Here is a 16468-nt window from a genome sequence, read left to right as displayed (position 1 = left end):
TCCGCTCCTATTATAACAATAGGCGTCAAAAGGTGTACTTTAAGGGGCTGTTTTCATCTACGTTAGAAGAGATTATCATAGGCGTTTTACAGGGGTCATTTCTTGGCCCAGTATTATTTTTAATTTTCATAAATGATCTTGCAAACTGTAGCCCAGAAATTTTCATTAATCTTTTCGCCGATGATGCCCTAACCTTCCTGGAAAGGAACTCATTAGCGGAATTGATCGAACTCGCAAAGATAACTGTCCCAAAGCTGACCGCCTGGTATAACGCAAATGAACTCTTAATACATCCCCTCAAGACCAAAGTTATGGTCTTTACTTCCCCCAGAGAAAATCTTACCCCCGAAGAAATTCAATTAAAAACAGAATTTAATGTCTACATAGACATGAATAACGTAGGTGAAAGCATCCCTGAAAAGATCACGAAATTAAACCTTGTAGATGATAATAATGAGGGTTTTGTAAAGCACTTAGGGATTAGTCTGGATACAAAATTAAAGTTTTCTTATCACTTAAAAAAGGTACATGCAAAAATCTCAAAGATTATTTATTCTATGCGCGCCATGCGCCACCTACTAGATAAGAAACACTTAAAAATTTTGTACTCCAGCTATATTAAGGCAAACGTTGAATACTGCTGCCTTCTTTTCACAGCCTGTCCAGCCTATCTTTTAAACCCAATTTTGAAAGTCCAGAAGGCAGCAGTAAGAATTATAGAAAACTTACCTAGTAGAGCACACACAGCAGAATATTTTAAAAGTAATGGGATTTTACCCATTAATCTATTAATTAAATTTAATGTTTCTAAATTTATGTATAGGTACCTACATGGCTTACAGCCAGAAATTTTTAATAATACCTGGGAAATCTCTCGAGATCGCCACAGGTACAACACAAGAAATGTAAATAATTTTGCATATGCAAATGGAGCAAATAGAAATTTTTTATTAAACTCACTCCTTCATTCATTCCCCACAATTTTTAATAGTCTCCCTAATAATATTAAACAAATAGAAAATGAAAAAGAATTCAATAGAAAATGTTTCACCTACTTTCTAAACCAAATTGATTTTACGTAGGTACCTAAAAATCTAAAAAACACATATTTTTTTTCATAAACGGTAAGTGTTCTAATATCTATAATCAATCATCTATGCCTTACACTCAAAAATCTAAAAATAGGATCTGTAAGATCCGATTACTCACCCGGGTAGAGGGGGGGGGGGGGGTATATAGTGCTTTACAAAAACTTACACCATTTTTGATTTTAAATTTATTTTATCTTATATATTTATATTCATACTCATTATATTCATTAATATTTCATTAATATTTCACCAAGACTCTTTTCTCCATCAATCATTATTTTCATCATTCCACCATCATTTATTTTACCACCTTTATCCGAACAGGCCATACCTTTATCTCTGTCTCTGCCAGCAAAAAATCTTATAATTAAACACGGAAACATCAGTTATAGAGTAGCATTGACGTTATCAAGTTATTAAGTTATTAAGTTATTGAGTTATTGAGTTATTGCGATGTTAAGATATTCCTCGACACAAAGACACAAGGTATCTGCAACCGCAATTGTGAGAAGTTGTTAATATATTTAATTAATCTATTAAATTGGAGTGATTATTTATTTAAACAATTTTTTCACAAAGAATCAAAATTTTCAAGCACTCTTTATTTATTCATTAATGCGGTTACATAGGTACTAAGCAGGGGGGTGAATGACTCTAGTAGATTCTAACTAAAAATGTTTAAGGAACGATTGGTTGATACATTTTCATTTTCTTTTGTTTTTTATATTCATCACTACAAACTAGGCTATTACATAAACAAGTGTTCAATCTAACTTAATCCATTCACTCAGTTTCTAGCCTCTAGCTCACTCTCTCTTTAATTTTTTCTTTCATCCTTCTCATTCAATCTTCAGCTAAATCGTCGGTCAGTCTCTCCTCAGATCACTTAATCATTTAATCCTCATTAGCGTCAATCACTTCTGGTAGGTAGGGCGATCGGCGCCGCGCACTAAGAGTCTGAGCGCATCTTTCCGCACACACAGCAAGTCTTCCTTCGATGATAAGGATGGCGGCCTGTGTGCGCCGTAAAGAGCACAGCCCGGATAGGTGGCCAGTCAAGCTGCGGGGTTGGCCGACAAAAATAAATGAGCGCAGCTCATTTATCTCGTCGTAAATCCCAGCCAATTCGAGGTAAACTTCATCCTCAATTTGAACCTCCCAGAGATAAAACTCTGCTAACGTAGAAGCGTTTGCTAAACGCTCAGATAAGATACGCCAAGGACTGGCCGCCACGGTCAGAACTCTGGTGCGCAGCAGCTCGAGCGTCGTACTTGCCATCCCTGTCCTCGTCCTTGTCCTCGTTGTCCTTACTCTTTTTTCTCCTCAAAAATCACCGTCTACAGTCAAAAAAACTTCTCTATGGTCAAAAAACTTCTCTTCTTAACGTCCTATTAATCTTTATACAAGAATCTTCACTTGAAGAACAATAGTAGTAAACTGATGTGTTTCTAAAATAATAGTTTTCATCCTCCTTTAAATTGAATTATACAAAAAACACAATCTTAATATCAAACTTAAATAAAAAAATTACATCCCAAAGTCAACAAAGCCACTCTATAACTTACCTAGCCCAAGATACTTACACACGATATTAAAAACTGTCAATGTACGCCGCCACTTAAACAAAAATTCTTCTTAAGTCAGTTTTTCTCTAAAATTCTCTAATATTCATAATCTTTTTTACTTCCTTTCAAATATCTTTCTTCATTTTTCTTCATACTAGGTACATACACACGCCCTTCGTGAATATGTAATCCTTGTTATTGCAATCCAATGTTTGAATGTGGCTAAAAATCCATCAAGCCCTCAAGTTTTTACCTAACGTAAAACATAAATATGCAAATTTATTCTTATATAATAACGCCACCAGGGATGTAGGAATAGAGTGTCGGTTCGGAAATAAGCAGGTATCAAAGAAGTGTGGGATTAAATCCCACGGGATTAAAATACTCAGTTCTTAAAACCATTTAATCCGGGAACGATAGGGCGGTGGGGGTCGCAGTTTATAACGGGAAAAAAAACATGGTTAACTTCCATGGCACCGATAATCTAATTGAATTGGTCTTATTTTTGGAAACCCCGTAAGGATTCTAGTGGAACGAATGTTAGATGGTATATTCAGCATACCTTAGTATAGTAGTTTATATATGTCTTATATATGTCTTAGTTATGTAACTTAATCTGATTGTTACAACTATTTCTTAAGCTCAGAAACGACTTGGTAAGCGCCGCGCAGAACTGCGGTTCAACAACCCCGGCCGGGGTTAAGCCATCCACTCGCTTCTCAGCTTGCTCAGTGTTCAATTATATAAAAATTGTATAGTAAAAAGTAAAACGTAGGTGAACGGGGAAGGAGAAGTTCACTACAACCCTGAGCTAGGTACATAAATAGTAAATGTACTTTAGAAACTTAATATGCTAATAAATTACAATGGATATTTATTACTGTAATGAAAGATATGTTCTATAATATGTATTTATTATCTTACCTGCAATCTCTTTCAGGAAGAAACTTAGTACCTTATTAATATGCACTCTCTTTCAGGAAGAAATCAATTAGTCTAACAATTGTAACTTTTATTAGTAACTCGCCCTAATTATATGCACCTTAGAGGAAATAAAATCTTATCTTATCTTATCTAACTTAGGTCTGTCTGTTTGTCCTATGTGCCCTGCATAAGTATCCGTCCTTTACATGCTATGAAATCTAGTTTGGTATTTGGTATGTTATGCAGTCTTCAGGTGCTTTTTGGCCGCTTTTGAATATTGTGCTTGTTTACAATGCTTATAAACATAACTTTTTTAAAAACTGTTAAATTTTGCGTAGCAATTCCTCTCAAAAAGTCATTCTCTTGTAACAACATTGCTAGGTAGTTCTTTTAAAATTTACTTTCTTTTTTTCAAACTAACTGCTATGCTTCTAGCATCTAGGGGCCTTATATATTAAGGGATTTGGAAGTGCAGAAAAATAGCCTTAAACCATATCTAGAATAAAATGGCCTAAAACCATCCCGGGACCTTTAAGAATCCTTACTTTAAACGAGAACAATATCTGATTAGCAGTTGCGAGATTCTTTGCTACAGACAAAAAAGAACCATAATAAATGCCTTGTCCATAAGTAGACAGGATAATTTACTATGTTTATAGTACTTACACCCAAAGATCGTGTAATCAAATGTACTTGTTTAGAACGCTACAATTCAATTATTGGATTCTCCAACAATAACGACCATCTCAAATACAAGCTTATCAACTTTAGTTCCCCCGAGGAATAGATTATTATAATGAGAATAATTCTAATAACCAGCAGCATTTCTTTTTTAACCTCTACTTAAGCAAGAATTTAAAAAGGTGTGTTTTTAAGGATTTTAAGGGGTAATGTAATTTAATCAAATTAAGAACATTTACCTTAAGAAAAAAAAGTTTGCATTTGAATATGAAACAATTGTAAGTTTGTATTTAATTTATAAATTTACTGTGAATTTTATTAATTTTACCCAAAGGTTTATAAACAAAATAAATAGGTGTGGGGTTATTTGGTTTATCATAATAGGGATGTACAATGTACATCAATTCATCGCCCTATTGCCTTATTACTTTTAGGATTCCTTATAATTTGATTATAGTTTTTATTTACATGTTACATAACATAGCTGAGAACTGTTTGTAATTTTGTGTGTTTTTGAATAAAGCAAAGTATTTGATATATATTTGAAAGATTTTTTTAAGAAGACGAAGAAAGTCCCTCAATGACGTCAGGGGTGAGGAGAGGAAGAGTGGGAAAGAAAACCCCTAAAAAAGAGATGGATAATCCCTCGTTTTTATGATGTAACATGCTGATTTTTTGAGTTTTAATGATAATTTTCTGGCAATTTCATTGGAGAAAAAATATTTTATGATACATGTAACCATAACGGGGTGTAGGGGGTGTATTATAAAATTAAGGGGGTGGATACACCCCCATAGAATTCTACTCCTTTTAAATTTACATCAGAAGACAATAAGCCCCCTTAGATTTTGGGTTAATTGGGGTGTCAAAACCCTGTGCACGTCCCTGCATGTAAACAATAGTAATCTATATATATAAAGAGTGTTCATTTGTCCCATCTGACTTTCAACTACAGCAGGGCCAACAAAATAGGATATCAGGTACAGTTTATATCTTAATTTGCGGATTTTGCACAACATTTTGACGGATTTTACTTTACATAAATTTAAAGTCAATTTATAAAATTCTAGTTGCACTATACAAGTCATTCTTATGCCTATTAAACAGTCTACTGTAGTATTTTCCTTTACTATAATTTTCGGATTTTCACAGTACCTTTTCTCTTATTTTTAGCCACTGCGGGGGGCTCTAACCCTGTGGGGGCAATCAGCTAACCCAATATAACCTAACCTAACCTAAAATAACCTATCAAAAGCCATTTTGAAAATACGACGAATCGCCCCTTACGGGGCGTTGCCACAAAAGGGAATACCCTAATTTTCTAAACCTTTGACCCCCCCCCGGTCCCCCCCCCCCCGACAAAAATAATAGCTTTAATCATACCCTAAACAAGATATAAGCTTTAGTAACAGATTTTAAGCTCAAACTATAATTACATATGAAATACCCAGCTACTTTGGATTAAACTTTATTTGCTTTAAATTTAAACTTTTTTACTCAATTGATATAAATATTTTAGTATTACTATACCTACTTGATGGGAGAACTGAGCAGTCATCCAGGTTTTAAATCTTTACATCATAGAATATTTCCCTCCTCATAAGGAAAGCTTCAAATAATTCAAAAAGCCAAGACCCAAAGTTACAAAAGGAATATAACTGCTAGCTATCTCCACATTTTTTATCTTTGCTATTCCAGATAATATAAAAGCCTTTTTTTACAAATCTACAGTAAGCCATTTGGTAGGTGGCTGCCTTTTTTACTTTTCTGATTTTATTTAAATTTTAAAATTGTGATTGCTTTATAGTAGGGCAAATAATTAAAAAAAAGTGTTAACAAAAAGACTCAAAGCTCCCCTAAAACGAATTTAATCCTTTTTGTTCTACTATGTGATGTAAAGACCTTGCTCTGATGTTAGACTGGATATCCTGGGTTGGTAACAGTACAGCCAAAGTCTCAGAAGTGCCCACTATAATCTACAATAATTTCAACTTGTCCAGTAAGGGAGGTTTAGATGAATATTGAAAATCTTAAAACTGTAAGAATAAGTTTATAAAATTCCTTATTTATGTAGTAGAATTGACCAAGCTCATCTAAATGAAACATTTTTTTGTTGGAGTTTGAGCTTTTATGAAAAGAAAAGTTGAATCATGGAAAGAAAACACAGAAGCAGGTTTCCTCATATTTTCACAGAAGCTTTTTACCATTGTCTAGCCCTTGTGGGGGGGGGGGGGGTTCTAATTCTGCGGGACCTCTTTCCTATAAATCTTTAACATTTACCTAACTTAACCTTTCATTGATCCAAAAGGTTAAACTGTTAAAGTTAAAAATAATGTTTTAATAATTAACATAAAAAAATTTTCATCTAAATCCCAGGTTGAACTTGATCATGATCATGAAGCAAACTTTCAGGAACTCTCTTTTTAACCAATCAAATGTTATCAAAGCTGGTTTTTAAGATTCAGGGATTTAATTTCAAATTACCTTATACAAAATTAATTAAAAAATTATCAAATTTATATAAATTATTATTAAATTTCCCCAGATTTTCAACAACAAAAAAATCTAGGAAATTTTCTCAAATTGTATCTACTAATTTTCTGAATATTCAAATACAGCTTAAAGAGACTGGATTTATTAGGAGATAAGAAAGCATCCATATTCCAGCTGCCTAGAGATCACCAACTTTTCAAGCACAATTGTTTTTGTCACAAAGGTTATCAAAATAGTTTAATTTAAAAAAAAAAATATTTTTGAAATCCTTATAACAAAGTAACAGGATGTGTGTTTGTCTGTGTGTATGTTTGTGTGTACTGAAGGATCTCGTCAACCGCTGAACCTATCGGGTTCTCCTTTACAGGGTAGCTTCTCATATGTCCCGGGAAGGTTTATAACTATTTTCTTGGGGGTTGGGACACCCCCAAACCCCCCTAAAAAATGAAAAATACCCCCCCCCCCAAAAAAAAAAAATATCTTTTTAAAACTAAAATTAAATTTTTTTTTAAATTCTTCTTTTAAATCTAAAATACGAAAAATTGGTTTGATTAAACCTCTTGGGGCAAAGCCCTTAGAGGCCAGGGGCGAAGCCGCTTGTCCTTATATAAAGTGAAAAGGATATATTTAGGTATGTGTAAATCAAGGATCTTACTAACCGCTGGACTGAAAATGTTCTCATTTACACTAAAGCTTCTTATAGGTCCTCGGAAGGTTTATAACTATGTAAGGGGGTAATACCTCAAACCCCCCAAAATATGTCAACTTTTTCTTTTAAAAATTAGAATGTAATTTGAAGGTCGACAATTCCTCAACTGCATTCCCTCAAGTGCCCCTAAAGGTCTCTAGGGGCAAATCAAAGTCATTAAAACATCTATTTATCATGGTATCAACTTATTTTGATTTTCTAAGGTATCTGTGAAAGTTATAATCAGTGACCCTTATGAACAGGCATCTTACAGAATGATGAATACAGGTAAGGAAACAGCGTATAGTGTCCAATAAAAAAATGACGTCATATAACACAAATGACCAATGATAGGCCAGTATACATTGTAATTGCCCAATGGTAAATTGTATACTGTTCTATTATTAGTCATTTGTATTGTATGGCGTCATCTTTTTTAGAAAACAATACGCTGTTTCACAGGTAGGTATAGCATTACATGATAAAGGTTGTGTAACTAAAAGTCTGATTTCTTGTAAACCTGTAGTTAATATACGTATGCATCAACCAAATAATTGCTACCTTGTAGCTGCCAGGTATAAGAATTAGTCACAAATCATCATGCAAAAACAAAACTTTGGCAGCTAGAACTAGTAAATAGTTATTTGGCTAGGTCAAGAAATGACATACAGCAAGTAAAGAATAAAAATCAGCCTTTCTAGGGTACTCTAGTTATTTCAAAGCTAAGATTTATGGGTGGCTTTCCCTCAAAGTGCCTATCGAGCACTAAGAAACTATCCCTCTTACCTGACCATAAGTAATAAACAAACAAACAATAAATCTTCCTCCAACTTTTATTTTTAATTCAATCATAATAATGGGGGGGCTTCATACATGACAATGCACTTTGAGGGAAACAGCCAATTATAGATTTAAAACATAAAAATAAAGTTTATTTTTATAGGTATGAGAGGACAACCAATTTTAACTGAGATAATTAATTCTACAACTGGAGAATCCAAGTTTTATAAAGTCAATATTCAGGTAGTTAAAAAATTTAAAATTAATATATTTATAATTTACTAATAATCTTATTAGAAATCTGCTTTGATATGTGAAGGTCTTTAAGAAATTAGAACAGCGCTCGGCCCCCTAGCCTATAACCTAACCTAACCTAATTATTGTTCTTGGCCAGATTCATAGTTTTGTCTAAAATGGGGGGTGTGGTACAAAAGTTTTTATAATTAAAAAAAAATTCTAAGAAGATAACGCCAGACAATTAGATAAACAATTAGAAGAAACAGCTGTATTGATCCTTGACAGGTTTCAGACTATTTAGTACCTGGCAGGAATTACATATAGCAGATTTTAAATTTAAACTAAATATCAAAAGCCAAAAATACATTGGAATTGTTAAAAATCTCATCATTGCTTTTTATTTCTTCTAACCTCGCACAATGGTTCTTCAATATTCTTTGAAAGTTGCGTGTTCTGAGGCATTGCTAAGAGATGAGGTTTTCTCATCTTGAAGGTTGTTATCAAAAAATGATCAAATGTATTTATATAGATATTTTAGTTGCTTAAGAAAAGAAAAGTAGGATCAGTTTGCACAAGCTATGTTCAGCCTCAAGATTACACCCAGGTTAGTATTTTTTGGAAATCCTTATAATAAAGTAACAAGATGTCTGTATGTTCGTTTGTTTGTCTGTACCAAAGATCTTGCTAACCATTGAACCGATGTAGTTCTCCTTCTCATAGGGCCTAAGAAGATTTATAACTTTTTGGGGGGAAGGTAACACCACCATCCAAAGAGAAATCGCTCCTGGCAAAATAAAACAAATTTTGAAAACTAAAATAAACCACTTAAAAAATCCTGTTAACCAATATCAGAAACTAATTTAACATTTATCTAGTGTGTAGATAATGTGATGGAAAGTACATTAGTTCCACTGTTGGGATGCCTTCCACCTTGGTTATCAGGAATATTGTCAGTCACAGTGGCAAAACACCTCTCAACCTACTCCCAGCCTACTTCCCTACTATCTCGGTTCCTTTTTTAGCTAAGGGTCTAAGATTTGCTGTGTTGTTTTTCAGAAAGATTTTCTGACTATAAAACAGTCTTAAAGTTCAATTATTTAGCCACTATTAAAATTACATACTTCCTTTAAATATAAAAATCCCCTTTAAACTAATTTTATGAAATGTTTATAGTTAATTTTATATTTTATTTTTACTGCAGAATTTGCCTTTTTTAAAGTTGTGTCAATTTTACCCTTTACAAAAATATTCAAATTTATGAAGATATATTTTCATAATGATGCATTTGTAATGCTGTACCACTCATGGAAATATTGTCCTTGTTTTTTAAAACTGACATAATACTGTTTCAATAGAAAGACTACAATGTTCACAAATTATCAAAAACATTGGAGACAAATTCAGGTTTTAATAAGTCATATTATTATTCAATTTTAAGGATGCTTTCCTACAAAGTGCCTATCGAGCAATGTTACCCCTCCGCCAGGTCCTATTTTTTTAATAAATTGTAAATACTTAACCCCTACAGAGGTTTCTATCTATTCGGAGACCTGTGGTATCCTAGCCCTGCAGTACTACCCTATGACCAATATAACCTCACCTTACCTAAAGTAATAATCAAACAGCATAATAAAACTACCCCCCCCCTGCCTCCTCAAAATCACGAGGAAAGACTGGTAGGGTAAGGCTCATATTTATATTATAACTTATTGAATTGCATAAATAGTGAAATTCATCATATACTACATGATCTACAAGAGGAAATCCAACATTTACAGTTCTTGTCGAAATACAAAACATTGGGTCAAATCCTATCAAATTCCTTAGGCTTCCCTAGAAGTTAATGTTTCCTTATTCTAACATTGATCCTAAATCTTATGCTAGCTAAGAAATTTTTTAGCCTATTATCTTGGACCAGAGGCGAATTCTTAAAAAAGTTTGCTTCACTAAAATTTTAGAGAGGAAAACTGATTTTAGTGAGGCAAAAGTTTTTTTTAAGAATTCACCTCAGATATAGATTTATTTTAACTTTAGATTTTTATCATTGTACGAATATTAAACAGTATTTACCTATTTCAAGTTTTCATCCTTACAATTTTCCACAAGATTTCTTAATGGTATAGAAATCTTTAACTAATTCTAAAATGGACTAATTTACGATGTTGTTGGATTATAATAAAGGATATATTCTACATGAGAAGGAGCAGCTTGGAGTCTGTTTGTTCCCCACCATGTGCACAGGAATAATTTTTTAATAACATAGGTGGGGGAATCTTTTATAATTTTTAAAAAATTGGTAGTTTCTATGTAGTAACAGTTGTCACAAATATAGGTATTATATGATAAGTTTAAAGTCTGTTTATGCCCACCATGCGCACAGGAATAGTTTTTTAATAACAGAGGTGGGGAGATATTTTATATTTGCTCAAAATTTGCAGTTTCTATGTAGTAAAAGTTGTCACAAATATAGGAATTATATGATAAGGAGCAGTTTAGATTCTGTTTGTGCCCCACCACGTGCACAGGATTTTTTTTTTCATAAGTTGTCATTTCACTTCAACTTATAGTGGACCTCAAACAGACTTTTTGGCGAAAGAAAACACAAATTGATGGTCAATTTAGGTTAGGGTTAGGGGTTAGGTGAACTATGAGGTGTTAGAGAACGGGTGCTTTTCAAATCCTAGCAAGCAAAGAAACCCTTTATCCCTATTTTATGTCTATCTTTTTAAATAAGGGTTGGAAGATTTTCTTCTGTGTGCCTCACCCCTGCCTGTGCAAAGTAACCTACTAAAAAAATTCATTTTCAATAAATTGAAGAAAGGGTAACATTTTTTTGAGTAGGTATTAAGGTTTAAAGAATTAAACCATAGCAAAATTACAATACCAGAAAAATGGCATGTTGGTTAGTTTGTTTTTATATATTTTTTAAAATCTATCTTCATCAATGTACATTACATAAAATAAGGAAAAATATTTCTTCTTCATATGAAATAACCTTAAATCGACGACGTTGTCTTATAAGTCATTAATATTACTTTAATTTTTTATCAAAAACTAAATTTTTAACATAACAAAAGAAACAAGCTGCTGCTATGTCAGGTGCGCAACATAAATAGTAAGAGTATGGGGAATGCCTTAACCCAAAACAGGCACAACTCATTACCATGTACAGTTAACACTTCTCAAATAAAGGTCGTGCAATCAAATAGTTTGTTGTCTAACGTTTGTTATTAGGCCTGACGTTTAGGTGTCATGGATCATCCTCGCCCGTATGTGGTAACTAATAAAAATGTCCTTGCCATTTCTTTTTAAAAACAAGAATGACAACATCCATAAAAGCGAAGCTCTGAAATGATAGGACGAATGAACATTAACTCTTAGCCAGAACTGAATAATCAAAATATAAATGTATTAAAGTCGTACGAAACAAAATTGTAAGTAGATCTGTTGAAAAACTGCTTAAATACAGGATATTGTTTAAGAACATTCTTACATTTTTAAGACTTGATTTTAGATATGCTTCGCTTTTCACAATGTACTTTGTTCTCCTAGAAATCAGTATTCCAAAAATCAGATCAATCGGATAATTATATCATATAAAAATTTGTTATTAAAAAAGTTAAAAAGCAACAAGTTCGTACATTCTGGTAACGATTATAGAGATGCTTCGCTTTCTAACTTCTATAGGAATCATCATGCAAAGTTTGAAATCGATATGACAATTCTAACATGCCTAAATTAGCAAAAAGAGCTATCCGGCCCTTCCGGACGGACAAACGGACGGACAGACTGACCCTTATTATAGTAAAGCTTCGCTTTTAATAAACAAAATCGCAATTGTTTAAAAAAATCATGGTTGAAGATGATTTTCAACCAGCAATTAATCAGCATGCAAAGAGGAGCGTTTGCTAACAACTGGATGTACATCAACTTCTCCCCTGACGTCAAGGTCAAATTTTATAGAGTCTTCGTGACCTTTTCAGCTTGTTATGATTGGTCGTCCGTTCGTCTGACAAGTGTGATGCTAGCAGGAGCTTAAAACTCCCAACTGTACCATCCGTTCGTTGTTGAGGTTATGGGTTTGAATCTTGGTCCAATCTAGAGACTTTAAAAGTTAACCTAAATATTTTAAATGCAAGATATTTTCGGCATTTGTAATGATAGACAGCTAGAACTACCAAACAAAGGTCGTGCAATCAAAGAGCTGGTTGTCGGTAATAGTTGAATTGTTTAGTGTATTAACCAAATATTTGGAAAATGGTGTGTTTCCCCCGCCCCCTCCCCCCATCCTAAAAAGTGATATTACAAAGTATTGTCTTCCCTTTTTTGCATCCAATTAAAGTTTTATCACCCCTGGTAAATCTCTATGCACGCAACTGCATATGACATAATTATATTCCTAGGTTTTGACAGAAACAAGCAACTACAATGAATTCAACTTTCTCATCGAAGTTGGAAGTGCATTAGGTATGAAATTTTTTGGCGGTTTGGCTGCCATTGTTATCAATATTTTCAAGGGGGACAAAGAATCTAAACAAGGATGACAACATCCATAAAAGCGAAGCTCTTAAACGGTAGGACAAACGGACATTAACACTTGTATAATGTCAGAACTGAATAATCAGAATGCGAATGTTTAAGAGTCAAAGCAAAATTGTAAGTAAATTTGTTGAAAAACTGCTTGATACAAGATAATGATTATGGACATACTTACATTTTTAGGACTTGATTATAGAGTTGCTTCGCTTATAATATTGTATTTTGTTGTCCCAGAAATCAGTATACCAAAAATCAGACCAATCGGATAATTAGGTCACATACAAATTTGTTGTTAAAAATGTAAAAAAAATCAACATGTTTAAAATGGACGTACGGACATTCTGGTAATGATTATAGAGTTGCTACGCTTTGTAACTCATACCTAACTGTTACAGGAATCACCATGCAAAATTTGAAATCGATAGGACAATTCTAACATAGGCAATTAACGAAAAAAAGCTATTTAAAAAGTAAAAAAAATCAACTTATTTAAAATGGACGTACGGACATTTTGGTAATGATTATAGAGTTGCTACGCTTTCTAAATCGTACCTAACTACTAAAGGAATCACCATGCAAAATTTGAAATCGATAGGACAATTCTAACATGTCTAAATTAACGAAAAAAGCTATCCGTGACGGACGGACGTACGGACGGACGGACGTACGGACGGACGGACGGACCGACCCTAATTATAGAAAAGCTTCGCTTTTAAAAAAAAACTCTTACTTTCGCTCTATTCCTACAACAACAAAAAAAGGTTGATCATTTCATGTTTTCCTCGCCATAAAAATGAGGAAGGCAAAATAGTTTGTTTATAATTATAAATTCTTTATATAAAAGTAACAGGATGTATGACTATGAGGTTGTCTGTCTGGGTGTCCTGAACGATGTTGATTACCGCTGGACTGTCATATGGCTCTCTTTAACAATAAATATTTTGAAAGGATTTGGGAAGGTTTATTTTTTAGGGGAGAGGGTACCTACAACCCCACAAGAGTAATCGCATCTATAAAAATATCCCCATAACTGTTTTTTAATACTATGATGTACAGAGAATATTCGACTCCCCACTCCCTTATTTCCAGTGCCCCTAGAGGCCTAAAATATGTTTATGTATATTTATTATTTAAGGTTTGTGGCTTGGTTTAAGTGTGGTCACCCTGTTTGATTGCTTGATACTATTACCAAAACAGTTTTATAAAATTATTAAATATAGATTTTTTGCTTAATAAATGTTTTAATATAAATTTTATTAAACTATTATTTAAAAGCTATATCATGATTTAGATATTAAAATATTTGTTTGTTTGTCCGTTGACAATGAACTGATTGAGTTCTCCTTTTAAGGGAAGCTTAATACAGTTCCATGGTTGGTTTTGTTTTCTTTCTTTCCCCTCTTCAAATAAAGAGTTTTGAGATGCTAGTGTCACAGCGGCGGATAGTTTTATTATTTAGTAAGACTTTCTTATTAACTAACTAACTAATGATCTGCTTGAGTTTTCCAACTTATAGATCCTGGGATGCCTTTTTTTTCAAATTCAAGTGTCTTGTATGTAATGCTTTTAGGCTGTTGTATTTTCTGCCCTCTCCATCACTTGAATGCTTAGAGCGCAGCTACTAGTATTTTGAAAATACAGTGACGAACAAAATATAGATTTAGAGAAGGTTTGCTACCAATAATTATTGTGTAACTGCAAGGTGATCAACTGAAAATTGATTTCCCATTTGTTCCCTAATTTCCTAAGTTGTACTACAGCTATTTCCAGCTACATCATCATTAATCTGAAAATAAATAATAAGACGACTTTTTTTAGCTAGCAGTAAATATTGAGATAGGATAAGGGTGATACGTACACAAGACGAAGACCAAACTGGATGCTGTGAGTATTGGTTTAAAAAATATGACGTAACAAAAAAAATTAGCCAATGAGAGTCCACTACGCATGCCGCCATTGGTCAATAACGGCCTCTCATTGGCTAATTTTTTTTGTTACGTCATATTTTTTAAACCAATACTCTCATCTTCCTCATTATATGACGTCACAGGAATCAAAAGTGACACAAAAGTTATGCAGTTTGGTGATGCTGTGAGTATTGGTTTAAAAAATATGACGTAACAAAAAAAATTAGCCAATGAGAGTCCACTACGCATGCCGCCATTGGTCAATAACGGCCTCTCATTGGCTAATTTTTTTTGTTACGTCATATTTTTTAAACCAATACTCACAGCATCACCAAACTGCATAACTTTTGTGTCACTTTTGATTCCTGTGACGTCATATAATGAGGAAGATGAGAGGAGAAGTGGGAAAGAAAACCCCTAAGAAAGAGATGGAGAATATGGCGTCAAAAGTGGTGCAAAAGTTATGCAGTTTAGTCTTCGTCCGTACACAATAGGAAACTAAAATTCAGCTGACCTGCAAGGTTACTAATTATTGATCATTAGTATTTGTATTAATGTAAACATTGAGGACCATTAAGTTTCACTAAGGTTCCGGGGTATGTTCCTACAAAACTACAAAAAAAGTAAATCAGTAAAAAAATTTTGTTTGGAAATCATGTTAGGTCGTATTTATTTCATATAAATACAAGGGCTGCTGTTCAGCCAATTAATTCCATTTGAAATTGCCGAAAATTTTAATATTTTGTTGGAGTAAAAATTGATTTTTTGGTGTAAATGGGTAAAAAGGGGAGTAAAAAGGGAAGGGGGTTGAAGGGAAATTTCACTTAGAATTGTTTGGCAGATTCACATTCCCTTTTTCCTGCATAAATCTTTTTTAAACATTTCCTTCAATATGCAATTTTGATTTTATTTCCTTCCTTGAACACAAAACAAATATTTTAAAAATCCAAAAATTCTATTGATTATAATCGAGAATCCTATCATTTAAAAACAGTAAGGTTCTTTTCGTTTGTCCTTAAAGATCTCGCTAAGGCTATTTTATTAAATATAGTTCACTAGATACTAGAAGCACGTCCGCCTTTAATACTGAATCTTATTTAAGAAAATACATCATGTTTTTGCTAAGAAATATTTGGATCAAGAAAACGAAGTAGCGGGTTTCGTCATATTTTCACTGTAGCTTTTCTCCTAATAAGACGAAACCTGCTACTTCGTTTTCTTTCCATGATCCAAATATTTTCATCACAATGTACGAACACTACCTATATGAAAATATGATATTGGTACCTACCACTTAGCAAACTTCCATGTACCATGATACTTCCTGGGTGTGCAGTCATTTCCGCAGGATGTCTGTTTGTCCGTCTGTATGTCTGTCTGTATGTCTGTCTGTCTATCCGTCTGTCTTTCCGTCTGTCTGTATGTCTGTATGTCCGTCTGTCAGTCCGTCTGTCTGTCTGTCCGTCAGTCCGTCTGTCAGTCCGTCTGTCTTTCCGTCGGTCTGTCCGTCGGTCTGTCCGTCTTTCTGTCTGTCCGTATATCTGTCTGTATGTATCTACCGAA

This window comes from Acartia tonsa, chromosome 13 (genome assembly GCF_053477335.1).
Source record: "Acartia tonsa isolate MP-2025a chromosome 13, ASM5347733v1, whole genome shotgun sequence".
Taxonomy (NCBI): domain Eukaryota; kingdom Metazoa; phylum Arthropoda; class Copepoda; order Calanoida; family Acartiidae; genus Acartia; species Acartia tonsa.
This window is presented reverse-complemented; position numbering follows the sequence as displayed.